The sequence below is a fragment of the Pleurodeles waltl genome, chromosome 3_1 (genome assembly GCF_031143425.1).
Source record: "Pleurodeles waltl isolate 20211129_DDA chromosome 3_1, aPleWal1.hap1.20221129, whole genome shotgun sequence".
Lineage (NCBI taxonomy): Eukaryota > Metazoa > Chordata > Amphibia > Caudata > Salamandridae > Pleurodeles > Pleurodeles waltl.
The window spans coordinates 1,116,829,865-1,116,857,006 of record NC_090440.1 but is presented as its reverse complement, the minus strand read 5'-3'; the positions used below and the strand labels follow the sequence as shown (position 1 = coordinate 1,116,857,006).

Below are 27,142 nucleotides of genomic sequence, written 5' to 3'. Positions count from 1 at the left end.
TTACGCAAGGTTTGTGCAAGGTTATGTAATTTTTGTGGAACCTTTCCGTAAACTGTTATGTGTGAACATTTCAACCCGGGAGAACAGCAGAATGAAGTGTTTGGAAGGATTATGGCTCTGATTTAGATCCTGGAAGAGGGAATGAATTACTCCTTCAGAAATGTGACAGATATCCTGTCTGCTGTGTTACGATCCCATAATATCCTATGGAGATTGTAATAAGGCCGACGGGATATTTGTCACATTTGTGACAGAGTAATCCCTCCGCCGGGATATAAATCTGGCCCTAAATCTTTGATTTTTCAGACACCAGCACTCAAACTGTTTGATCCACTTGGCAAAAGCTAAGTAACAATTAATGCAAATTCTTTAGGATAGGGTGGTATTTTTAGCAAAATGGCTGGCCAAAGAGTACACAGTCTCTTTTATATGTAGAGAAATGCATGGTGCAGATCTGCACTACAGTACCATTGAAATAGAGGCATTGTCCTCTGTTTGGGTGGTGGAAAAACGTAAACATTTTTTGTGGGGAAAAGAGTTTCTTCTTTGGACTGATCATAAACCGTTAGTTTACATGATACATGGTTAAAGGTCTGGTACAGCTTCTTCTCGATTGGCGAGTCTAGTTTCTAGACCGCAATAATTACATTGTGAAATACACATATGGTGATAAAAATGTAACAATCGATTGTTTGTCTACACTACCGCAAGGCTCTAGTGGGGATGAGGGGAGTGTGCTGTTGCAGCTTATGATGAGGTTTTCAATTGTGATACTGCCATTTTGGTGAAGGGAGGGTTGGAGATGTGTGAATGTGATAGTCAAATTGAGCGCATAATAAAATAGTTGAAATGGGGATGACATATATATAAGGTGGGATGTGGATGATGGCAGATATGCTGCTGGTAATGAGATACAGTGAATATAGAGTCAAGAGGGAATGTAGGATACTGATGGTGACGAAGTAAGTCAACTTGTTAGTTTGGATCCACATAGTGTTTTAGACAATTTAGTAGGGAGAAGGTTATGATAAAATGGAGTAAATGTAGGATGTGGCTTGTGAAATATGCAAACAAGTGAACACGATCAGAATATGCCACCGCGAATGTAGAGTGAATGTGTGGTATTAATTGTGTTTAAAAGGGAAAGAGGAGTTATGTTGTGTGTCGGCATATGACTGGTGTAGGTACAGAGTGGGTAATGGATGGTGGCAGATTTGCTGCTGGTAATGAACTTTAATAGAGCACAAGGTTTATGGAGAATGGTTAATACCATCTGTAAATATAGCAGAAAGGAAAAAGAAACGGAAAGGTAAAAGTACAGTGGGAGGGCACATCATGGAGTGTAAACAAAGGAACTATGGAAAGTGGAACGTATGCATGCTATCGTTTGTGAATAAGTGAGTTTGATTGGCAAGTTTGTGAAATATTGGCTTTTGGATATCACTTGTGAATATGCAAGTTTGATTGACAAGCTTGTGCTATGTTGGGATAACATTATGTGGTTGCTGAATGAATATTTTAAAATTATATGCTGTGATTGTTTCACAGATATGTGGCATAAATAGTCATATTTTCTTATTAAACAATCATTTTGAATTCAGAGTGTTATTAAATGAGAGGTTGGCTGTAAACTTCTGCTTGTGACATCTTTTTAGGGATGCCTAATTGAGTTTGTCTGTTTTGAAATTAGAGATTACATAAATTGGAAGATTTTTTGCAGCCTAAGATTCAGACCCTTAGACAATTTCACAGTGGTGGTTATGCACGGATATAAAGGTTATTAACAAGATTATACAGGTTTGATGATTTTGAAAAGACAAATTCATGAATGCAAAAAATGTATAGCTATGGGAACAGAAGTAGGGTGGCACATGTAAAAATAAACATCCAGACGGTTTATTTGACAATATGTATGAATGGAATATCGATGGATTCATCAAGCAGTTGGTTGGGTTGTGTACCAAATAATAATGGCTGGTTCTCCTTTTATCAACAGTTTGAATAAGAATGTTTATTATATGGGCCATTTAAATTTCAGTGGATTAAGAAAATTCAAGAATGATTATTGTATGCATTATCTACTGGCAAGGTTATTGACAAAATGTTAAGTTGACATGCTTATTTAAAAATCTCGTACCATTGAAAAGGTTTAATGATATTGAGAGATTTAGATCTGGTATTGAGTTCGATGTTCAAGAGGGTTTAAACTGGAGGGTCATGTACATAAAAAATTGTTTTGAGGGTGTACCGTTGGTATCATATTTATACAATAGGGTTTTTTTAATGTTTATATTATGAGTACAGTCAGACATTTTACAGATATGTGTATGTATATATCTTTATAGGCTCTGATTAAGTCCTCAGGCAAGGATGAAACATGTTGGCCGGGTCATTAAAGAATGTATTGATCAAGAGATTTTGATGGAATTACAAGATGAATTGTAGGAGGCTGGCCTGGCTTATAGTGGGTACCTGATGGTACTTACACCTTGTGCCAAGTCCATTTATCCCTTATTAGTAGATTAGTAGTGTTCTAGCAGCTTAGGCTGATAGAGGTAGCTATAGCAGAGAAGCTTAGGCTGAACTAGGAGACATGCAAAGCTCCTACCATACTACTTATATCATATAGGTATTATATCATAAGAAACACAATACTCAGAATTACTAAAAAAAAAGGTACTTTATTTTAGTGACAATGTGCCAAAAATATCTCAGAGGATATACTCCCTTAGGAGGTAAGTACGATTCACAAAATATACACACAAACCAAAATCAGGTAAGTAAAACAGTCAGAAAGTAGTGCAAACACTGTAGAATACAATAGGATGCAATTGGCCTAGGGGCAACACAAACCATATACTAAGAAAGTGGAATGCGAACCACGAATGGATCCCTAGGCTAGTGTAGCGTGTAGAGGGTCACTTGGAGTGTAAGAAAACACTAAGGGTGTCCACGATACCCCACCCCAAGACCCTGAAAAGTAGGAGTAAAGTGATACTACTTCCCCAGAAACACACTAAACTTGTGATAGAGGATTCTGCAAAGACCACAACAGACTGCAAAACACTGAAGATGGATTCCTGGACCTGAGGACCTGTAAAGGAAGGGGACCAAGTCCACGAGTCGTGAAAGTGTCCAGGGGGGCAGGAGCCCACGAAACCCGGATGAAGGTGCAAAATGGCTACCTCTGGATGGAAGAAGCTGAAGATTCTGCAACAACAAAAGGTGCTAGGAACTTCTCCTTTGTGCAGAATATGTCCCACGAAGTGCTGGAGGATGCAGAGTTGTTTCTTTGGAGGAAGTCCGCAAACAAGCCTTGCTAGCTGCAAAGGTCGCTGTTGAAAAAAAAGGGTGCTTCCTGGGCCCAGGAAGGACCAGGATGTCGCCACTTGGGAGAGGAGTCAGAGGGGGCCCTCAGCAATACAGAGAGGCCACGCACAAGAAGGCAGCACCCACAGACGTTTTTGAACACGGGTTCAAGAAAACTGAGCATGGCAGTCGTCTCAACACAAAAAAGAGGGTCCCACGAAGCCGGAGGTCAACTCAGCAAGTTGAGCAATGCAGGACGGAGTGCTGGGGACCTGGGCTAGGCTGTGCAAGAAGGATTCCTTGCAAAAGTGCACAGAAGCCCTAGCAGCTGCAGTTCACGTGGTGCATAGGATTATTGTCGGGGGAGGAGAGGCAAGGACTTACCTCCTTCAAATTTGGACAGTTGGACCACTGAACAGTCTGGGTCACTTGGGCCCACCACCTGTGTTCCAAGGGCCACGCTCGACAGGATGAGAGGGGTCTCAGACTACCAGTGATGCTGAAGTTTGGTGCCTGCTGGAGCAGGGGGAAGATTCCGTCAACCCACTGGAGATTCATTTGTGGCTTCCAGTGTAGGGTGAAGGCAGACAGCCCTCAGAGCATGCACCACCAGGAAACAGTTGAGAAAGCCGGCAGGATTAGGTGCTACAATGTCGCTGTGAGTCTTCTTGCTACTTTGTTGCAGTTTTTGCAGGAGCCCTGGAGCAGTCAGGGTTCTATCCTTGCAGAGGAACGCTGGTGAATTCTTGCAAGTTATTATCCGAGGAAAAGCCCACAGGAGAGACCGTAAATAGACCTCAGAGGAGGATTGGCCACCTAGTGAGGTAGGCACCTATCAGGAGGGGTCTCTGACGTCACCTGCTGGCACTGGCCACTCAGAGGCCTCCATTGTGCCCTCACAGCTCTGGATTCAAGGCGGCAGAGGTCTGGGTCACACGGGAGGAGCTCTGGGCACCACCCCTGGGGTGGTGATGGATGGGGAATGGTCACTCCCCTTTCCTTTGTCCAGTTTCATGCCAGAGCAGGAAATGGGGGTTCCCTGAACTGGTGTAGACTGGCTTATGCAAGGAGGGCACCATCTGTGCCTTTCAAAGCATTTCCAGAGGCTGGGGAAGCTACTCCTTCCCAGCCCTTACCACCAATTTCCAAAGTGAGAGGGTGTAACACCCTCTCTCAGAGAAAATTCTTTGTTCTGCCTTCCTGGGACTGGGCTACCCAGACCCCAGGAGGCCAGAACCCTGTCTGCGGGTTGGCAGCAGCGGTAGCTGCAGAGAAAACCCCAGAGAGCTGGTTTGGCAGTACCGGGGGTCCATGGTGGGGCCCTGGGGATGCATGGGATTGGCACCTCAATACCAGATTTGGCATGGGGGGACAATTCCACGATCTTAGACATGTTACATGGCCTTATTCAGAGTTACCATTGTGAAGCTACATATAGGTATTGACCTATATGTAGTGCACATGTGTAATGGTGTCCCCGAACTCACAAAGTCCGGGGAAATTGCCATGAACTATGTGGGGGCACCTTGGCTAGTGCCAGGGTGTCCTCACACTTAGTAACTTTGCACCTAACCTTCTCTAAGTGAAGGTTAGACATAGGGGTGACTTTTAAGTTACTTAAGTGCAGTGTAAAATGGCTGTGAAATAACGTGTGCGTTACTTCACTCAGGCTGCAGTGGCAGTGTTGTGTAAGATTTGTCTGAGCTCCCTATGGGTGACAAAAGAAATGCTGCAGCCCATAGGGATCTCCTGGAACCCCAATACCAGGGGTAGCTAGGTACCATATACTAGGGAATTATAAGGGTGTTCCAGTGTGTAAATTAGAATTGGTGAAAATGGTCACTAGCCCATAGTGAGAATTTTAAAGGCAGAGAGAGCATAAGCACTGGGGTTCTGGTTAGCAGAGCCTCAGTGACACAGTTAGTCACTACACAGATACACACATTCAGGCCACAAACTATGAGCACTGGGGTCCTGGCTAGCAGGATCCCAGTGAGACACGCAAAAACCAACTTACATACATGTAAAAATGGGGGTAACATTCCAGGCAAGATGGTACTTTCCCACATGAATCAATAAAGAAGTTATAAAATTCCTGAGTGTGATCATCTTCTCATTTGGACGACTGGAGGGTGAAAAAGACCCTGAGCATCATTTTGGAGAACAAATTAACTTTGAGTTAAATAGACAAACCTTTCGGATATTGGGACTGCCCTCCCATGAACTAGAGTTTGCACTATATATTGAAAACTGCAGAACAATGCACGAAAGAGTAAAAAAACAAAGCCTTAAAATAAGAAAAGACAAGTAATTGCCCATTTACTGTCTGATTTGAAGAAAGTGTATCCAAAATTCATAGATAAATCGCTGCTTCCCTGCTTAACTAATGTGATCGTAGGCAGATATTTTATCTCACCAAAACCTTTTTTCTTCACTATGACATATGAAAGCGCTTTTGAATATGTGAGTTCAGACTACCGGTTGTACAAAAGTGTCAGTTTTAAAACGTTCTTCTCAGTGCAGTGCTAAATTGTGCCCTATTCATTTTCAAGCTTGCACGTGTTAAAGAAATACACTTTTTTTTTTTTTTTTACTCTGATGGGACTTTATAATAGTTTAAGTTTCGTGTTGTACGGTTTTCATATTTTCAGGGCTGGGCTGGGAGACGGGCTTTAAGATCCAAGCCAGACTCTTGGCTCGGTTCTGGCTCAGCTCTCCCTGTTTAATTGTTGGCTAGCACACCTCTACTTGCCACGTGAGCACCGACAGTAGCCAGACCTTTCCTTCACCTAGCTCGCCACAGATAAGGGAGGTTTGGTTGTTGTTAAAATCAGGACTATCAGGAAGTGTTTGAGCCTCCATACGAAAAAACACATATTTAGAAAGTGTTACTTTTGTTTTCGAACCTTTTATCGAACTATCAATATATCAAAAACACAAAATGTTTTTACGAGAAGCGGTTTATATATAGAACATGTTTTTGACAGCAATGCACCAGGCATATAACAATCATGAGAATAACAAAACCAATTTTATTCTTTCATTTGTGAATCAAAAATAACCGGTTTAGTGTATGTTCTCTCGAAATTCTTTGTTCTCTGTTCGAATGAACTGGAGCAAGAATCATTCCGAAATGGCTTCCTTATTAGCTACCTTAGCCAAGTTGTTTTTCTACGCCCTTTATTCCGTATCACTTAACCAACTTTCTAAAACACGTCGCGGTGGAAGCCTTGAATTGACACGTCACTGCTTGTTCCTCAACCCAGCCTGGAGTCTTGAGTGGAGGTGCATTCTAGTTCAACTAATACACAGAGTTGATTTGACCAATCCACGTGCAGTTTTTGCTGACTAAGTCAGCCTTCTCAGCGGGATGGTCGTGACGACTGTGCTATGATCCAACCAAAACGCGAACATTTTCAGTCGTGAACTGTGATTGAGCTTAGTCTTGTCCACTCAGCGCTCGCCAGGCCTTGCTGTTCTGGAACCAACCAATGGGCTGAGAGTGTAGAACTGGGCGGGTTCTTTTTGGTGGAGCGGTGTTAGATGTGTAGGGGCCGGATGGGGAGCTGAGCTGTGCTGAGGGTACAGGTAAGGAGGAATGGCAGAGTAGAAAGATTGGTTGTCGGGTGGCGTAACTCTCCTTTGACCACAATCTAGAGTTAAAGAAACATGTCCAACACATTGACCCATAGCAGCTCACGCGGAATGACACTGACCATGCATGCATCCTTGACTGATTGCATTCAGTCTCATCAACTCGTGTGTGTCTAGACTATCCTGTAAATGGTTCCCTTCTCTGACTGCTTATAGAAAGACGTCGCTGCTCTTTTGGCATCCATGTGGTTGTGCCAGGCTTTCTGTCCCCACCCCGGTCTATTGTGTGCCCATCGGCGACTCCACGTATTATGTTTTCCCACCCGACTGCGTTCTCTATAGGTGCACCTCATGCCTGTCTAGAGCCATTTATGACTGCAACTTCCATGTAACCACATCCAGCAGATTGGCGTTTTCAGCTTCTGTTTGTTTGTACCCTTCGTGGCTACCTACAGCATCTGTCTGCATCCACTCAGGAATGCCTCCCAGTTTCATTTGACCTCCTGTTAGCACCCATTTTTAACATTTGCTTGTCTACACATCTCTGTGATGGCCCTTCCTTTCTGAACCTCCACAATTTACTCTAACTTCACTTCCTGTCTGACTTCACCTGCGACTTAATCTCCTCTCCGACTTCTCCCAAGTGTTACTGTTTTCCCTATCTTCCTGCACACTCGCTAGCCTACATGCTGGCCCAACCTGGCTAAACCCACCCATGACTGCACCTCCGCCTGTTAACTCCCCCCATGTTACTGCAGCAGCCTACTTGTCTGCACTTTCTGTATGTCAGCACTCACATTTGTCTGTGTATCCTGGTTGTTTTGCCTGCAACTCAGCCCGTCCTGCCTTGGTCACACTTGTAATGCACACTCTTTTCACTATACCTCCTTCCTGATTTGCATTTACATGCAACCTTGCTGCCCAAGAGTGGCCGATTCTCTGTAATCACTTCGCAGGGCACTTTACTTTCATGGAGACTCACAGCTTGAGTGAAGATAATGCACGTGTGATATAAGGTGTTTGTTGTGTGGCGCTGGGTCTATGAATCACGAGGTTCGTTTTTGAAGTTCCATTTACTCCTCAACTAATTCATGCCCCTTTAAAAGTTATAACTCCACATCATGTGTGTTTACTTTTTCCTCCTGTATATGAGTTCCAATCCAATGACTACCACCTTGTGTAAACCTTGAATGCTCATTATTGACACATTTGGAGACAGAAGTTACCTAATGAATACCCCTGTTATCCAAGTGGATTGAAATAGTGGTTAGCCCTAAAACACAAATGGTAACGGTCAGGGCTGGCTTTAGGACTGATGGCGCCCTGTGCAACGGTTTATTTTGACGCCCCACCCCACCCCACCCCATGACCACCTCCTCAGTTTCACTCACTACTATCCGGCCAATGTGCCCCTCATCTCTCTATCGCTCCCCTTTCACATACATTCATGTGTTTTAAAGCACTTGTAAAGGCTGGTTTTACTAATTCACTTAGCTATCCACATAAAAGATTGGGACATTTTTAAGAGCCCCTAGCGCCTTCCTAATGCCACTTTTTGACGCTAATGTGGTGTTACAAGGCCAAAAACTGTGCCATATTTACAGAGTGACGCAATGTATGTATTGTGCCACTTTGTAACCCTTTGCACTACATTATGCATGCACCAGGCATAATGTATGCAAAGGTGGCATTCCCCCTGTTAGGAGGGGCCCAAAAAATGGCACAAAGAAATCTTATAGATTTCTCAGTGTGACTTTCTGGCAGCAGGCGTTAAAAGGAGGCTTCCGTTGGTTACAATGGGCCTCTGGGTGCTTTGCAGGAGTAGCATCAAAAAATGTGATGCTAATTCTGCAAAGCAGCTGACTAGCGTCAAAACTTCTGATGCTAGTCTCCTACCTACCGCCATTGTGTGCCGTATTTTAAATACAGCGCACACATGGTGGGGTAGGGGAGCGCTAAGGGACGCAAGAAAAGTGGTGCAGCACTGTGTGGGGCATATTAAAGAGCCCCTAGTGCCGTTCTAATGCCACATTAGTGTCATTTGTTTACGCCAATGTGGTGTTAGAAGGCTAAAAACGCAATGCCATATTTACATATTGGCGCAATGCATGCATTGCACCACTTTGTAACCCTTTGCGTTGCATTATGCCCATGCCAGGCATAATGTATGCAAAGGGGGAACTCCCCCATTGGTGGGGCCAAAAAATGGTGCAAAGAAATCTGAGAGATTTCTTTGCATAATTTTTTTCCGGCACTTTTAATGCCTGCTCAGAGCACGCATTAAAAGGAGAATTCCATTGGTTACATGGGCCTCTGGGTGCTTTGCAGGATTCGCGTCAACATTTTTTATGCTAATCCTGCAAATCGCGGGGCTAGCATAAAAAATTATGATGCTAGTCCCCTATTTTCAGCCATGGTGCGCCATAGTGTAGATATGATGCACACATGGTGGCGTTAGGGGGCACTAAGGGGAGCAAGAAAGGCGGTGCAGCGCCACTTATTTAAAATGTTCCCCATATGGGCTTATTTAGAGCCCCTTGTGCCATTCTAACGCCACATTGGTGACATCTTTTTTACGCTAATGTGGCATTAGAAGGCCAAAAATGCTGTGCCACATTCACAAAGTGGCGCACTGCATGCATTGCCCTGATTTGTAACCCTTTGTGCTACGTTATGCATGCGCCAGGCATAATGCATGCAGAGGGTGCATCCCCCGCTAGGGGGCCTAAAAAAATGATGCAGACAAATCCGTCAGATTACTTTGCATCATTTTTATTTTTTTTACAGCACTTTGTCTGCTCAGAGCAGGCATTAAAAGGATGCTTCCATTGGTTACAATGGGTCTCTGGGTGCTTTGTAGAATTAGCGTCAACATTTTTTATGCAAATCCTGCAAAGTGCTGAACTATCATAAACAAATTCTGATCCTAGTCCCCTAACTACCGCTATAGTGTGCTGTATTTTAAATATGATGCACAGATGATGGCGTTAGGGGGGTGCTAAGTGGTGCAAGAAAAGTGGTGCTGCATTGTGTGCAGCGCCACATTTCTTAAATATGCCCCATAGTTCTGGTTTTGGCAGCAGGCATATTAACCCCTTAGGCTACTTTATGTTGAATCAAAGCTGCTGCTGGGTAAAACTCCCATCTCTCTCCCTAGCAGGAACATTCATCACAAGAGGTATTGTGACATTTTAATTGTTTCCTGAGGGCTAGATGCACAAGGAACTTTTCAGCAGGTGCTTTTAAATCACAAGTTTTAGAAATTATTGCTAAACACAGCGCCCCCCTGAGGTCAGTGCCCGGTGCGGCCGCACTTCTCGCAAGCCGGCCCTGGTAACAGTATCCACCCCGCATATGGGAGAGTTACCTCCTATGGCCCCACAATTCAAAAGAAAAGTTCTTGCAATATACTTGAGTACTTTCCCCATCATATGAAAATATGGAGAGTTACTAAAAACATGCACACTAGAGGGAAGGAGAGATATAAATAAAACACATTGATAGGATCCATTATTGGAGGTGCATTTTACTTGAGTGAATAGAAATTGACACTAGTTTTGATCCAGTGACTGTTTTAGCCATAGGGCTAGGAGAATTGGCACCCACTCTTCACTTTGCTAGTGAAAACACTGTACCGTAAAGCTCAGAGCACAACAACCTTTCCATGCATAGTCACTTGACCTTGCTGTTGGAATCACTGCCACACTAGTTGTCGTCTAGTACAGTGATTACCAAACTGTCGGTTGTGAGACAAGTTTTGGTGGATTGCAAAAGTCCAAGCAGGCAATAAAGATCCTTTTAAATTCTGTATGTCTTGTCACTTTTGCTGCGCTTCAAAGACAGAGGTTAAATGTCAGACTGTGTCTTCTCAGAATTTGCTGCTTCATTTTTAACATGAAGATTGGTGTATATAAACACCTGTCTCTTTGTAGTCAGAGGAAAAAAAAGTTACGTGAATTATGTGACCGTCTTGCTGGAACACAGGGAGTATGATGGGAAAGGCAGTGGGATGTAATGTTTAACACACATCAAAATATACATACAGACTTGGAGGCTTAATGCTGTTGAGCTACCTTCCTGTACGCTGATGACAGTGTCTTGGTCAGCTGCACACGGGTTGGTTTACAGCACCTTCTTACTAAAATGCAACATTACTCTGAGGCAAATGGCCCAAACATCAATTTTCAGGAAACACGCACCAGGACAATTGGAAAACTGTAGGAAATCACTTGCATGGTTTTGGGGTGCGACGTCTTTAGTCTGCATCCTAGCATAAATACTTGGGGGTAATTGTTGACAAGGAGGGCCTATTCCTGCACCAGAGCGACAACTGGGAGAAGAGGCCTTGCTCTGGCAATATCATTAAAGAAACTTAAGACTGAAATGAAGGGGGCATTTCTGACTCCTCTGATTTGCGAAATTCGAGCTAAACTGGTGCCAGCGCTGACACCTGGCAGTGAACTTCAGCGGGGTTGGGGCACTCCACACAACAAAATGTACATACCTGTAAATAAACAGTACACATTCAGCAATTAGGAAAGGAAAAATGAAGCATGCTTTTTGTTATTCTGAAGTGTGATAGAAACAATGATTTTAATATGATCAAATCAAGACTTGGCAATGCATAAATAATACATAATCACTAAAAACCGATTTCCATACATTAACATTTGCATGCAATATAGTTTAATAAGTCAAACTTTCTGTGCAATCTTAGTGGCTGTTTCAGTGGCAAATGTGCTCTTTGTAAATGACAGTGCACTACCACACGATGCTTTAGTTACATTGGAAAAATCACCCACCTCATGTACATTGAAGCTCGGTGGGTTGAAAAGTTTTGTTCTAAAAATTGGACTGTGGTTCTAAAATGGTTGGGAAGCCTATGGTCTAGTAGGCTATTTGGAAGCTGTGGACACAGGAGACACTGTTAATTCCAACCTCCCCATGTGGCCAAAAGGTAAGCCCTTGGACGCTCACTTTTTTAATTACACATTTTCAAAGTATAATATGGTACAAGACTTGAGCACTAAATGAGATCATGTACAGCAAAGTAACATTGTCAAAACATCGTCTAGGTAGTACACAATAGCCTTTGGTAAAAAGAGGATATTGTTTGCATGTAGATGGGGAAACAGCTATAGGGATAGCCACATTTCGGGACGGTAGAAGGAAGAAGTTGTTGACAGGAGGACAATTGTTGGGATGCTTGGACAGGCCCATGCAAAATGAGGTGCAGGAATTCTAACCCACAAGCCAAACTTAAAAAAACAATAATGGAATAATGGCAAAGTAAAGGGGGGGGGAGGACTTGGGTAATCGTGGCACATGTGCCTCAGGCACTACTCTCCTTAAAAATAGGAGTCTAAAGGGCACTAAAAGACTGCGGTTCCCAGGCGCGAGGATTCTGTTGATTCCAAATTTAGAATAATGTGTACATTCTCAATTAATGAGATTTGATGCAAGTTTCCAAATGAGTCCAGAAAGCCAATAAAGCGGACAAAAGAATTGGGGCGGTCGGAGTTGGAGTATCCGAGGTTGGTGGGAGGGTATTAGCTGCATTGATTGAAAAAGGTTGTGATCTCTGCTGCATCTCTGCCATAACACAGAAATATCCCAACTGGGAAGCAGGACCGATGTGGGAGTTGAACAGTAAATTATGTTTCATTGGGCAATATCTAGAGTAATAGCCACACAGACCACAGTGGGAGGGGTGGCTGAGAGACAAGGCAGTCATCCCTTCTGCTATTTAATGTGAAGTCATGTTGACAAAGTTCCCCAACATCATGTCGAAGATGGAGGTCTGGTTATTAACATTATGTAGTAGGCATTTTAATCCAACTAGTCTTTTCCTTGACCCAGTCCGAATGTCACCAGTGCTGCTGGTGACTCTGAGTTTCAATAAACAGAATTTTGTAAAAGCTAGTGCTGTTTTTGTGAGCATTCTCCCCTGTGTGGCTTGACGTGTCATGTAACGTGATCAGTGAGGCTGATACCAGAATTGATAACTACAAGACCCTCAGATTTAAGACCACATTCCGGTCTAAAAGTGCGCTAGAAAAAAGAAGGCCCATAAGATGGGTAGTATGTAATAGCCTCCCTGTCCAAATCGCCAACAATTTGAATCGGGGCTTCAATTAGCTGTGTGTGGTGTCTGTAAGGAACAATGCCTTACTTCCGTTTTAAAGTAGCTACATTTGAGCTTGATCTTCTTGAATCCAGTGTCTTATAAAGAGACGTTTGGACCAGCGTCCGTCAGTAAATTGGATTCTGTTTCCTTTGAGTCCCAAGTATGGCAGCTGTCGAAGTTGTGTATAGTGAATCAGTAATGAAGTAATAAAGTCTAAATTGTCCCCATATTCAGAGGTAAATCTTTATCAGAGATACGTTAGGACGTAACGGCGGGAAGATGGTCTGGACATCACACAGTGGAACTGTTGGCAGTATTTCCACGAGTGCGAGGAATTCAGTCTGAACTCCGTGCAAAGTTTCCCAAGGATTTCCAGTGCCTGTCCTAGATCGTGCAGTTATTGTTATCAGTGCCTACCGCCGCCCATAACCTCCAATGTAGGTTTCAAGGGACATCCCTTACTGATTTTATTCTTCTCACTTCTTGTCAAGATCGAGTATGTAGATTCAAACAAAAATGCGCTTGCCGGGGTGTGTGTGTGGGGGGGAATTGGACTAAATATTACAAGGGGGAAGAGGTAGGTAGTGCCCAGCCTTGTGCTCTAGTCACCAAAATGTAGTGTAATGATATAATGTTAGCCTTTGGAGCAAGCAGTGCTGCTTTGCTCTCTAATCTTTGCCAAGCTGTTTGGTATTTCGGCAAATCGTACTCTCCACATGACGTTGTCTCATAATCTGACAGAATATGAGCACTTTGAGATGTTGAATGGGAACAATAAACATCAGGGACATAGTACCACAATAGCCCCAAACATGGTTTTCTCTCACATACTCAACGCTGTTTATCCGCAGGTGTCCAGAATGTGTATTATCTCCAAATAGAAACGTTTTTCTAAAGCTTCCATTTACAGGATTCCTTATGTGAAAGGCACCTTCTTACACCACATATCAGGCTTAACGACTGGGAGTGGAACACATTTCTAAGCTTCTCAAGAAGTACCGTGGAGTACCTTGAATCCTTATGAGCATTTATTTAGCTTGTCATGTATGCTGCAAAAATCGGGATATTTGGCGTCCTGCAACATTTCAGTGTGGGCAATGGGACAGCCCAGTTAAAAGCAGGAAATGCCCACAAAAATGAATGGATTTCCACCCCATTCTCAAGTCTGCACCTCCTACGACTGGACTTTTACCCTTCTCCAACCGGTCACTGCAAATACTGTCTGCCTTCACTCATTGGTGACTTCATGCGTACTCGCATTCACGTTTCTGCACCTTCTCGTTACTTGCACCATTTTGTGATTTCACCACTTGCGTCCATCCATCTGAGATGTTCGACGTTCTTGTAGTTTGTGCCTGTTTACATCACTCTTATTGCACTTCCTGGCTGCATCCATCTGTGACTGCACCCTATTATACTCCCTGCACCCACTTGTCTAGGAACAGTCTGTCAGCCCGGAGCACAGGAAAATAATTGCCTGCCTTAAATCACATGTAACTTTGTTATACGATAACTGAGTTATAACACAGTTAACTCTGACGCAGGCACAGGTGCATTAAAGCCGGAATTGATTTTCCCTGTGCTCTTGGCTGTCAAAGTGTGTTGGTACAAGTGGGTGGATGGAGTATAATACAATACAATCACAACTGAAAGAAGGCAGGAAGTGTAGTTACAGATGCTAACATCTTAATTCTCCACATGCTGCTAGCGTCTCAACAGCCTCCCTTACGGGAATTCCAGTAACGTGTGTTTTACATTCACAGGTCCCTGCACTTTCTAATATTCTACATCATCTGAGTGACTGACCTCTAGCACCCATGTGCATGTTGAAAGGTTGCCTCTACTTAGTTGGGCTTGTGCTCACATTATTTTCTCCACAAAACCTCTTTATGCATGCACACGTCGAAGTCTGCACATCTAACTGCAAGCACAATCTGCTTTTTCTTTTGTGTGTGTGCCCAATCTCCAAGCGTATGTACTCTGTAATATCACTCACCTACTTCTGCCCACCACAACTGCATACAACTATTTATTACTGTGCACAAACCTGACCAAACCCATTGATTATCTGCATACACTTGACTGCACTATTGTGGCTTTTCTGTCCTACTGCTTACAGCCACTGATTCCTTTCACTTGTGAATGCCTCGTTTCATCCATATTATTCCCAGCCTGTCCCCAATTTCTCATTTGTCACAAAGTCTCCTTAGGCTAAAGGCACAATTCATTCCCCATGTTTTTAGATTGAGGCAGAGAAAATCGAGCCTCTGATTTGCAGGAAGAAATACAGGTGCAACATTGCTGTTTGCCTGGCTCGGATCTTAAGATATGGGTTTGAACCGAACATGGCTGAGGCAGCCTTTCAACGTTTACAGATAAAATGAGTACCATTGTATGGATAACAATAACACTATCAACACTGTAGGTACTACTGAGATTGCCTCTGCCATGTTAAATTCAGTGACCGTGCAAGGTAGTGTCATATCTCAGATTGTTTTTCTGCTTCAGTTGGATGAGATTGTGGAGCAAGGTGAATTGGTTTATTTTCCACCTACCTGTAGAACTGTTACTCTTTCCCAGCATTGTATGCCGTGATCTCATTACAATAACTGTTAATTCTATGAACTGTAGGCAATGAGACTTTGGTATTTAAAAGCCTAGAGACAGTTCAGGTTGTTGTGGCTCCTTGTTCACCGAATCTGGAGGTGGGATCTGCTACTGGAGGCATGTGTGAGAAGTGCCAGGCACAGATTTGTGAGTTTGGAGCAACTGTTCCAACCAGACAAATGATTTAAATTTGGCTCACTCTCTACTGGGTAGCAAGTGGGAAAAACTAATATAAAGTCGGATGTACTGTCTTTTTGATTACGAACTGTAAGACTACCAGAACACTTAACTTCATAAAGGTTATGAAATTAGAAATTAGGTGATAGTGGATGGGTATGGACCAATGTACAGCTTACACGGGAAACAAAAACATACTTGTATCTGTTAATACAAGGAGACAATACATTTCAGTTGCAATAAAGTATAACATAAAGAACCACTACATTGATGTTAGAGTTTAAACTTTAATCACAGTCATTTTCAGATTCTTGACAGATTTTATGCTGGAGTCTAAATACAGTTATGGTGAATAGTTTTAGGACAGTAGTTTAGAACATTACTGGGACAAGAAGCTTAAGTTCAGTCTCTTGGAAACATTTTACTTCAACCTCTCCTCCTTTTCCAGTTCTCCATTATAGTTCGAATAAACACTTAAGCCTTTCACAAAAACATTGTGGCAGGCCACCTACTCAATTGTGCATTTAACTGTCCTTAGCATGTTAATGGAGGTAAGGTAGCAAAACTGTCATTTTTGAAATGCTGTTTAGAAGCGTTTACCAGTGTTCCCTAATGGATGGATTTCCAGATGTGCTTATAGCCTTATGCATTGTTCCCTTTTGTAGGTGATTCAGTTGACTCATTCAGTGTAAAACCAATGAACGCTGACCACCCTCTGTCACTGTGATCAAAAAGAAAGTTTCCCACAGCAGTTCACAAGCATGATGAATAATGCTTTGTTTCTCGTGAACAATTATCATATAAAACAGTGTTGTTTCAATGCCGTCACTCATCTTTTATTCCCTTACTTGAAACACATTTATGGTAACTGAAAGTGTACTGAAGTTTGAAAGAATACCAACGCTTTGGGAATCTTGTCACAAAGTCTAACAGTTCTATTGGAGGGACAGAGAGTTACCTACCTCAAAATAAACATTGCACTTGGTGATCCTTGTCTCCTTTCTGTCCCTGCTGTTCTTGAGCTAGAGATGTCAGTGGGAAGTCTAGTGTCTTCAGCGGGTTGGCTAGAGAGGAGGGTTACAGATTTGGGCCTCTGTCGGGATCCAACAGAAGAAAAGAAGACAATTACCCCATTTAGTCTGTGCAGTTAAATGCAGGAAACTCACAAAACGGCAACATATCACAAGAACCACAAGATTACTCAGTTGGAATACAAGTGGGCATAGAAGAAACATCAAGAACGCCGCTCATGAGAGTTCAAGAGTCTCGCACTAGTTGTTTCCAGTCTAGCTATTCGAATGTTTGCAGGTAGTTTGGTTTAGAATGTAATGCACTGGCTAAGCCTGAAGCGGCACATTTCACCCTGGATATTATCAAGTGAGCTTCTATGCTGACACTATACCATGATATTATTTTATTTAGTGTAGTGGTGGCGTTTTTAAGAACTTAGTTTAGAAGCCTGTCGAGCTCGCTCCAATTCATTTTTTTTAGTCCGTGTACGAGGCGGAGCTGACTGGAAGAAAACTATTGTTCCCGCACAAACATCTGAATGATTAGCATATTTGACACATTCCGACTAAACCAAAGACATTTTTTTTTTCTGACAGCACAGACTCCTGAATGATTAGTGTCTCTGTGGCTCCCAGACTCAACTGAAAGAAAGTGTCTTCTTTCTGCACAGATTTCCTAAATAATTAGTGTCTCTGCAAAGTGCAGGTTACATTCCGATTAAATCAATGCTTGAGATTTGGGCATTTTTGAGAGGAAGGCGTTTTTAACAAGCGCTCATACTAACATACTGAAACGAGAAGTGTTACAGACAAAGTGAAGAAAATTGACAATAAAATACTCAACGAGAAATAAGATATTTCTACGATACAATACTTACCAAGCAGCGCCCACCTGGAGCTGCAGCCCATTGTAAGATACTGTGAAGATCACACAAGCACTTCTATTGGAAGAAAGGAAATACACAGAATTAGATTATATTTTAAAATGTAAAACTAAAATATCACAACTGTTTTTTACTCAATAGAACAGAAGCAAAGGCCATTGTATTATGGGGTATGTAGGTGTAGTTGTACATCTTGTAGATTGATGTACACATATGAATATTGCTAATAAGAAGTAGAAAGGGAATAATATTAGGCTAATAATTTTTCATTGCTGTTCAACTACTTCACTACAACAACACCACATTTGAAGTGAAGATTAACAAAATAGTGGGAAGAACTCTGCCGAATTGAACAAGGCAATCTCTTCTTTCTCTCCCCATCCTCTCTCCCCTTCAGAGCACTTCTTTTCTTCAGTATAAAAAAAAAAAAAATGGAGCATTGTTGGGTTCTGTGAGAGGCATTGAGATTTAGATATCATTCTGCTCCTGGGAAAGTTGAGAATTATTACAGTGCAGTCCTGACGCTCAAACGTTTTCAAAACAAATGTCTGTCGTCTTCCTGCTTGACTCCAATGCTCGCCACAGTCGTTCTTCTTTTCCCAGGTACTGAATTTTAATAAACTCTTTGTTAACATTAGAAGTGAGGAATTTCCATCTTTTACAGTTTCGCTGGATGTAATTTTTAACCACTTAAGAGCTTCTCTTCTCTTCTAAGAAACTGTATGCCTAACCCTATACAACCACAAGAGGGGAGTCATATTGGAGATTCTGTACCATCTGCCGGTCGTTTGTTCTTGTCCACTTCTGCTGGGCCCAGTGTACAGGGAGTGCAGAATTATTAGGCAAATGAGTATTTTGACCACATCCTCCTCTTTATGCATGTTGTCTTACTCCAAGCTGTATAGGCTCGAAAGCCTACTACCAATTAAGCATATTAGGTGATGTGCATCTCTGTAATGAGAAGGGGTGTGGTCTAATGACATCGACACCCTATATCAGGTGTGCATAATTATTAGGCAACTTCCTTTCCTTTGGCAAAATGGGTCAAAAGAAGGACTTGACAGGCTCAGAAAAGTCAAAAATAGTGAGATATCTTGCAGAGGGATGCAGCACTCTTAAAATTGCAAAGCTTCTGAAGCGTGATCATCGAACAATCAAGCGTTTCATTCAAAATAGTCAACAGGGTCGCAAGAAGCGTGTGGAAAAACCAAGGCGCAAAATAACTGCCCATGAACTGAGAAAAGTCAAGCGTGCAGCTGCCACGATGCCACTTGCCACCAGTTTGGCCATATTTCAGAGCTGCAACATCACTGGAGTGCCCAAAAGCACAAGGTGTGCAATACTCAGAGACATGGCCAAGGTAAGAAAGGCTGAAAGACGACCACCACTGAACAAGACACACAAGCTGAAAAGTCAAGACTGGGCCAAGAAATATCTCAAGACTGATTTTTCTAAGGTTTTATGGACTGATGAAATGAGAGTGAGTCTTGATGGGCCAGATGGATGGGCCCGTGGCTGGATTGGTAAAGGGCAGAGAGCTCCAGTCCGACTCAGACGCCAGCAAGGTGGAGGTGGAGTACTGGTTTGGGCTGGTATCATCAAAGATGAGCTTGTGGGGCCTTTTCGGGTTGAGGATGGAGTCAAGCTCAACTCCCAGTCCTACTGCCAGTTCCTGGAAGACACCTTCTTCAAGCAGTGGTACAGGAAGAAGTCTGCATCCTTCAAGAAAAACATGGTTTTCATGCAGGACAATGCTCCATCACACGCGTCCAAGTACTCCACAGCGTGGCTGGCAAGAAAGGGTATAAAAGAAGGAAATCTAATGACATGGCCTCCTTGTTCACCTGATCTGAACCCCATTGAGAACCTGTGGTCCATCATCAAATGTGAGATTTACAAGGAGGGAAAACAGTACACCTCTCTGAACAGTGTCTGGGAGGCTGTGGTTGCTGCTGCACGCAATGTTGATGGTGAACAGATCAAAACACTGACAGAATCCATGGATGGCAGGCTTTTGAGTGTCCTTGCAAAGAAAGGTGGCTATATTGGTCACTGATTTGTTTTTGTTTTGTTTTTGAATGTCAGAAATGTATATTTGTGAATGTTGAGATGTTATATTGGTTTCACTGGTAATAATAAATAATTGAAATGGGTATATATTTGTTTTTTGTTAAGTTGCCTAATAATTATGCACAGTAATAGTCACCTGCACACACAGATATCCCCCTAACATAGCTAAAACTAAAAACAAACTAAAAACTACTTCCAAAAATATTCAGCTTTGATGTTAATGAGTTTTTTGGGTTCATTGAGAACATGGTTGTTGTTCAATAATAAAATTAATCCTCAAAAATACAACTTGCCTAATAATTCTGCACTCCCTGTATTGAGCTTCTAAGTCTTTCTTTGGATGCAGAGTCCTGAGCACGGCGACCTACAACTTTTGAGGTCCAGTAGCAGGCTGCTTTTCATTTGAAAGAAAAGAAGACCTGTGTGTGTTTTCTTTGCCGTATATGTCATATACATGCACTAATCCAATCATACATGAATTAATCTTTCAATTTAATTATTTTTCTAAATACAAATGCTTCAAAATCTACTGCTTGCCACGTTGCAGTGCTAAGTCTGGAAAGGTGACTAGTCTTGGACCATGTAGGTGCAAGAATGGTGGTAGCAGAATTAAAGAGCGTAAGTTTTGTGATACATCTGGGATGGGGACACCTCTTTCAACATGGTACTTTTTGTGGCTCTTCCTGGAAGTGGTCAGCATGGTTACTGTTACTGCTCTCACCTCAGGGTCGAAGACGCTTCGTTCAGTAGGAGAAAACAGAGTACGCTAAAGATGCCCCCTTTGTGTTTGGTCCTTTTCATATTCGGAGGCTGTGAGCAAGTCTAATGATTGCAGATTTGGCATATGATGCAATGTAGACTTTTCTAACTATGTAAGGGTGGAACTGCCATATCCTTTATGAATGCAACAGGAGATGTTAAGCTAGAGTTTGACCACAGGTAGTGTAATGATTTCAAAGTGGGTGGTTGCAATAAGAGGCCCGAAAGTAAAGGCACAGTCGGTTCTAAATGGAGGTTTGTTGGTATTTCCTAGGGTTACATATATGATATCTGCAGTTTCCTGTGTATGATAGCAAAACTATCATGGATGTGAACAGAATTACTTTTGGGTTGTCTGGAACGTAAACCGTTAAGCAGTAACTTTGGACTATATCTTCTACAGTACTACCTGTGTCCAACTCTGCTATTCATTTCAAGTTCATTACTTTAAAAAATGTATTTCCTTTGCCTAAATATTTAATGCTCAAAACGATAAAATGTAGAATGGTTTCTAAAACGTCTAACAACCACATGATTACAGTTAAGATGAGGAAAAAATCAAAATGGACGTGAAGACTACCCTTTCACCTTAACCATTATGAACAGTCCATGCCACATCAGAAATTCTGATTACCATATGCTTTAATATATCTGACAAAATCTTTTTTCTTCACTAGAATGTTGACCATTCAGTGTTGGGCGTTTAATTGTTCTAGATCTTTGCCCTTTCTGCCTAGTTCCCAAGGGTCCTCCAGGAGATGAGCAACCATCCAAATCTGAGCTTTATATCTTTGGACTTCATAACCTAATGTCCAAATTTGATCAAATTCATTCTACAACTTTGAGCGAATTACATAGCAAAAATAAATGTCATCTGATCGATGTCGCACTCACAACACTTGCAGTTCTTAAATGTCCTCTGCCCTCTGTGCCAAAGTTGTCTTTACAGGTAGATTTGGTCTTTGCAAGAAAAGTGTGGTTCTCTGGTATTAAGGACAGGATGTATTGAGTTGTACCTCTTGGCTTAGGGTCTATCTCCAGCTAGAAGATACTCCTTTTGGAAAGTTAGTTCAATGTGCATGCCGTGTATCTTACTTTCCAGGAGGCTTTGTTTGAGAAATAATTTGCAGTGGTTTTCCCCCATACATTAGGTTCAATTGCATGTAAACACATCAACTACATTTAGGCTTGCAATAGCTTTTATTTGGTCAAAAGTTGGATCTTTAGTCGTTGGGGGGGTCCACAGGTGCTTAGAAAATAAATATTAACAGATTAATATGCTGTATATACAGGGAGTGCAGAATTATTAGGCAAATTAGTATTTTGACCACATCATCCTCTTTATGCATGTTGTCTTACTCCAAGCTGTATAGGCTCGAAAGCCTACTACCAATTAAGCATATTATTTGATGTGCATCTCTGTAATGAGAAGGGGTGTGGTCTAATGACATCAACACCCTATATCAGGTGTGCATAATTATTAGGCAACTTCCTTTCCTTTGGCAAAATGGGTCAAAAGAAGGACTTGACAGGCTCAGAAAAGTCAAAAATAGTGAGATATCTTGCAGAGGGATGCAGCACTCTTAAAATTGCAAAGCTTCTGAAGCGTGATCATCGAACAATCAAGCGTTTCATTCAAAATAGTCAACAGGGTCGCAAGAAGCGTGTGGAAAAACCAAGGAGCAAAATAACTGCCCATGAACTGAGAAAAGTCAAGCGTGCAGCTGCCACGATGCCACTTGCCACCAGTTTGGCCATATTTCAGAGCTGCAACATCACTGGAGTGCCCAAAAGCACAAGGTGTGCAATACTCAGAGACATGGCCAATGTAAGAAAGGCTGAAAGACGACCACCACTGAACAAGACACACAAGCTGAAATGTCAAGACTGGGCCAAGAAATATCTCAAGACTGATTTTTCTAAGGTTTTATGGACTGATGAAATGAGTGAGTCTTGATGGGCCAGATGGATGGGCCCGTGGCTGTATTGGTAAAGGGCAGAGAGCTCCAGTCCGACTCAGACGCCAGCAAGGTGGAGGTGGAGTACTGGTTTGGGCTGGTATCATCAAAGATGAGCTTGTGGGGCCTTTTCGGGTTGAGGATGGGGTCAATCTCAACTCCCAGTCCTACTGCCAGTTCCTGGAAGACACCTTCTTCAAGCAGTGGTACAGGAAGAAGTCTGCATCCTTCAAGAAAAACATGATTTTCATGCAGGACAATGCTCCATCACACGCGTCCAAGTACTCCACAGCGTGGCTGGCAAGAAAGGGTATAAAAGAAGGAAATCTAATGACATGGCCTCCTTGTTCACCTGATCTGAACCCCATTGAGAACCTGTGGTCCATCATCAAATGTGAGATTTACAAGGAGGGAAAACAGTACACCTCTCTGAACAGTGTCTGGGAGGCTGTGGTTGCTGCTGCACGCAATGTTGATGGTGAACAGATCAAAACACTGACAGAATCCATGGATGGCAGGCTTTTGAGTGTCCTTGCAAAGAAAGGTGGCTATATTGGTCACTGATTTGTTTTTGTTTTGTTTTTGAATGTCAGAAATGTATATTTGTGAATGTTGAGATGTTATATTGGTTTCACTGGTAATTATAAATAATTGAAATGGGTATATATTTTTTTTTGTTAAGTTGCCTAATAATTATGCACAGTAATAGTCACCTGCACACACAGATATCCCCCTAACATAGCTAAAACTAAAAACAAACTAAAAACTACTTCCAAAAATATTCAGCTTTGATATTAATGAGTTTTTTGGGTTCATTGAGAACATGGTTGTTGTTCAATAATAAAATTAATCCTCAAAAATACAACTTGCCTAATAATTCTGCACTCCCTGTAAATAAGGAAGCAATATAAAAGCAGGCATGTGGAATTCCTATTTGAGGTCAAGGGCAACAAGTTTTCATGTTTATTTTGTCCTTGGGACAAGTAGGCCCAACCCCCTGCAGCACAAACCCTTTGGCTGCCAATTTAGAGAGAAGGGAACTGTCTGCAGTTCAGGTAATGTGTGTCCATATACTAATGCTGTTCAAACTTGTATTTATGGTTCATTAATTAAAAGCCTTCATTATTGGGGTGAGCACTGTACATAAACGGTTTACGGTCACACTTCACTACTGGCAGTGATTCCAGTAAAAAAAAAAAAAAAAAAAAAAACGTTTTGAAAAGTTTTAACAGTTTGAGGCTATGTTTAATGCTCCCAGAATGCTCTGATTAGATGAAAATGTTTGCAGAAGCTCTGCTTCCAAAATAAAATGTTCAGAAAAAAATGCAAGTAGGAAACAAAAATGTTTTGCTACTATGAAATTTTAGGTGCTATTTCTTTGAAGTGTCAGTTAGAAAAAAAACGTGTTGATGCATGCTAGCATTTCCAAAAAATATTCCTAATGGAAAATCAGTATAACCATTTTCAACAAGATTATGGGGAGCATGAAAATAAACAAGCACTGGCAAAGCCAACTGATCTGACATCTAAGTCTTTTGTTTTCATCAATGCGTGTTTTTTTACATGGCTTTTGAAACACTTAGGGGCATATTTAAGAACCACCTTTCTTGCGTCCTTTACTGTCCCATACCGCCACCATGTGTGCGCTGTATTTAAAATATAGTTCACCGTGGCATAGGGTAGGGGGCAACGGCATCATTTTTTTATTACGCTATTGATGTATTCTGCAGCAGTAGTGCCAAAACTTTAATAATGGTATGCCCCCATTTAATGCCTGACCTGAGCAGGCGATAAAAGTGCTGAAAAAAATGGCGCAAGAAAATCTCTTAGATTTCCTTGTGCCATTCCCCCCCCCCCCCAATACATTATGCCTGGCACAGGCATAATATGGTGCAAGGATTTACAAAGTGGCGCAACGCATGCATTGCGCCACTTTGTAAATATGGCGCAGGGATTTTGGCTATCTAAAGAAACATTAGCATCAAATAAATGATGCTAATGTGTTAGTAGATGGCGCTAGGGACTTTTAAATATGCCCCTTTTCTGTTGTGGGAGCTGCCAGGCCCTCACCACTATTTAAAAAAAAAAAAAAAAAAAAAAAACACGCTGGCAAAAATAAAATAAAAAAGTTTGGGGTCCAAAAAACCACACACTGCCACCAGTGGTGTAACAAAGGCCATGCAACCCCCCTCCTAGGGGGCCCTTAGCACAGCACTCGCTTTGAGTGAGCCTAGGGGGTGGGGGCTCCATGTTCTTTGCAAGGGGGCTCCCTCCAGTTTTGTTATGCCACTGATTGCCACAGTAGTTCCTGGGACTGAACAAAACTACTTTGTGTGCCAGTATGCTCTTTGTGGAAGAGCAAAATGCGATCACTCACAATAAAGCCAGTCGATAGAGAGAGAACTAAAAGGTTAATATCAACAAAACGTCTTTCTTAACACCAGACCTAATTAGGGATCAGGAAATTGTACTCATAGAAAACATTTGTGAACAGTAGTTTAGCACAAGCAAATATGCATGTGTAGATTTGCTCATGTGAAAATCTATTGAGCATTTACAAGTTCACTTTCCCTCCACTCACTTTTTTCCTAAACCCTGGAAGAACAGCTTCTACTTCTGCCATTGTAAGGAGTACATTTCCAATCTTTCTCATTATTGGAAAAGATTAGAGAGGAGTTGGTGAAAATCCTTAAAGCATGCAAGTTAATAGGTTTGCAGACTCGAAGGCATTCCAGCCCTTGAACTATTGCTCTCTCCAGCCCAAGTATGTAGATTTGCGGAAGGTGGCAAAATAAGGAAATTGCTAAAATAGGGATTGAAATTACAAGTATTCAAGCCTTACTATAGTAGTAGCCCTGGCATAGTCAGAGAGGCTATTATCAGAGCTCTTACATAAAGAGACAGCTGCCATAATTTGTTGGCACCAAAGAGACAAGTTGATTTTTTTACAGGACAAGTAGATTTAAGAAGCAACCTGTCCAATGGACAAGTAGATATTTTCTTAAATTCCACAACCCTGATAAAAGTGAAAATTTTAAAAATGTTCTTTAAATGCGAGAGTTTGAAATTAAAGAACAAAAACTGAGCTTCCATGAACCCAGACTGGTTCATGGAAGAGATGCATGTGTATCAAATAGGACATAACGTGGAAGATTGGCGGACTTAATATTATTTGGAAAAGCTTCTACCTTCCCACTAACATTTCGTTTTTTTTGGTTAAATTTGTCAGTGAATCAAATAAAATATTTTATCATTTGTGCATCATTTTGTGGTTCAAATCATCAAAATTGCTTAGGCCAGGGTTCCCAGTTTCCGGTAATGACTCAGTGAGGGTCCCCTGGATTCTACTAATGATTAAGTGCGGATCCTCAAAAGTCCAAATGTCAAGAACCACGGGTCTAGTCGGGCATTATTAGCTGCATGATTTTGAGAGATTTGTTAAATACAACTAGGAGGTTTGCAAGTCTATAATTAGTAGCTTGCGATTTATGTGCTTGCCTAGTTCTGGATCTTGTCATTCTGAAGTAAATTAAGAAAGTAGTGTTTTTCTATATGAGAACCTATTGCACTGGAGTTAATTCTTTGAGTGTGTGTTCTCGTTTGTTGCCTGTGTGTGTGCGGCAGGTGCTTGACACTTCCCTCTGGTGGGCCTGCTGCTCGACCGCGCTGCCGCTGAGTAGAGCAATGGTGTTGTCTGGTGTTGCCGCTGTCGGCCTCTGGGGGGGGCCCTTGCACTCTGTGCGCGCTGTCTCTCACTTTGGGATGGTGTGTACAGAGCCAACTTCCTACACTCAGATTTTGTCTGCCTTAGACCAAGGGACTGGATGGTAGTGTTAGACTTGCAGGATGCGTATTTTCACAGAAAAGCACAGAAGATGCACTTTCAAGCTGCTTTGTATCACCCACAAAGCTATACATGGAACAGGACCGCTTTTTATCAGAAACAAAATTACCGAATATATCCAACAAAGAAACCTACGCTCAAGATTGGCACCCCGCCTTAGAACACCACCGTACAAGAAAAAGACTATAGGTGGTACATCCTTCTCCGTTCAAGCAGCCAAACTATGGAATTCATTACCCCCAACTGTAAGAGCCACAGATAACTTTCTTGTCTTCAGAAAACTACTCAAGAGTTGGCTCTTTCCTTCATAACCACCATATTCAAACAACTATGAACTGCATATGCCTATGTTGATATTTTTTTTCAGATTATGTGTATATTTCTAGTTATTTATAGTTTCTTTAGAAAATATGTATCGCTACTACGTCATAACAATAAAATACACACAGACTCTTTAAACCTGTGTGACTAAGTATATTTTACCCATGGTTCTAATTATGTATTATATGTGTGTGTATTAGTGTGTATATATGTGTGTATATGTTGTTTCTGTGCTTGGCATGTTTGTGGGTCATTGCATGGCTCCTGGGTGGGTTGTTATACTAGATATCTATGAATTCCTGCTCTCATCTTATCACACTTATCTACCCATCATCATATGTCATGTCTCTATCAAATTTTCCTCCATTCTCACTCTGACTCATCCCAAATCCTTTCTACTACTTTCATCTCCTAAATAACTCTGCCTAAGCTCTTCCCTCCGCTTCCACATCTAACTCGCCAAACCTCAGTCTACTACTGTG

General features: G+C 41.9%; 1 protein-coding gene across 1 annotated transcript in view; it reads left to right on the top strand.

Moving 5' to 3' along the window:
• The first annotated feature begins 6,789 nt into the window (after positions 1-6,789).
• Positions 6,790-27,142, top strand: part of STT3A (STT3 oligosaccharyltransferase complex catalytic subunit A) — a 262,701-nt gene continuing 242,348 nt past the window's right edge. Inside the window, exon 1 of the mRNA XM_069224404.1 lies at positions 6,790-6,897. The gene's annotated coding sequence lies outside the window, so the exon portion shown is untranslated. The remainder of the gene's footprint in view (positions 6,898-27,142) is intronic.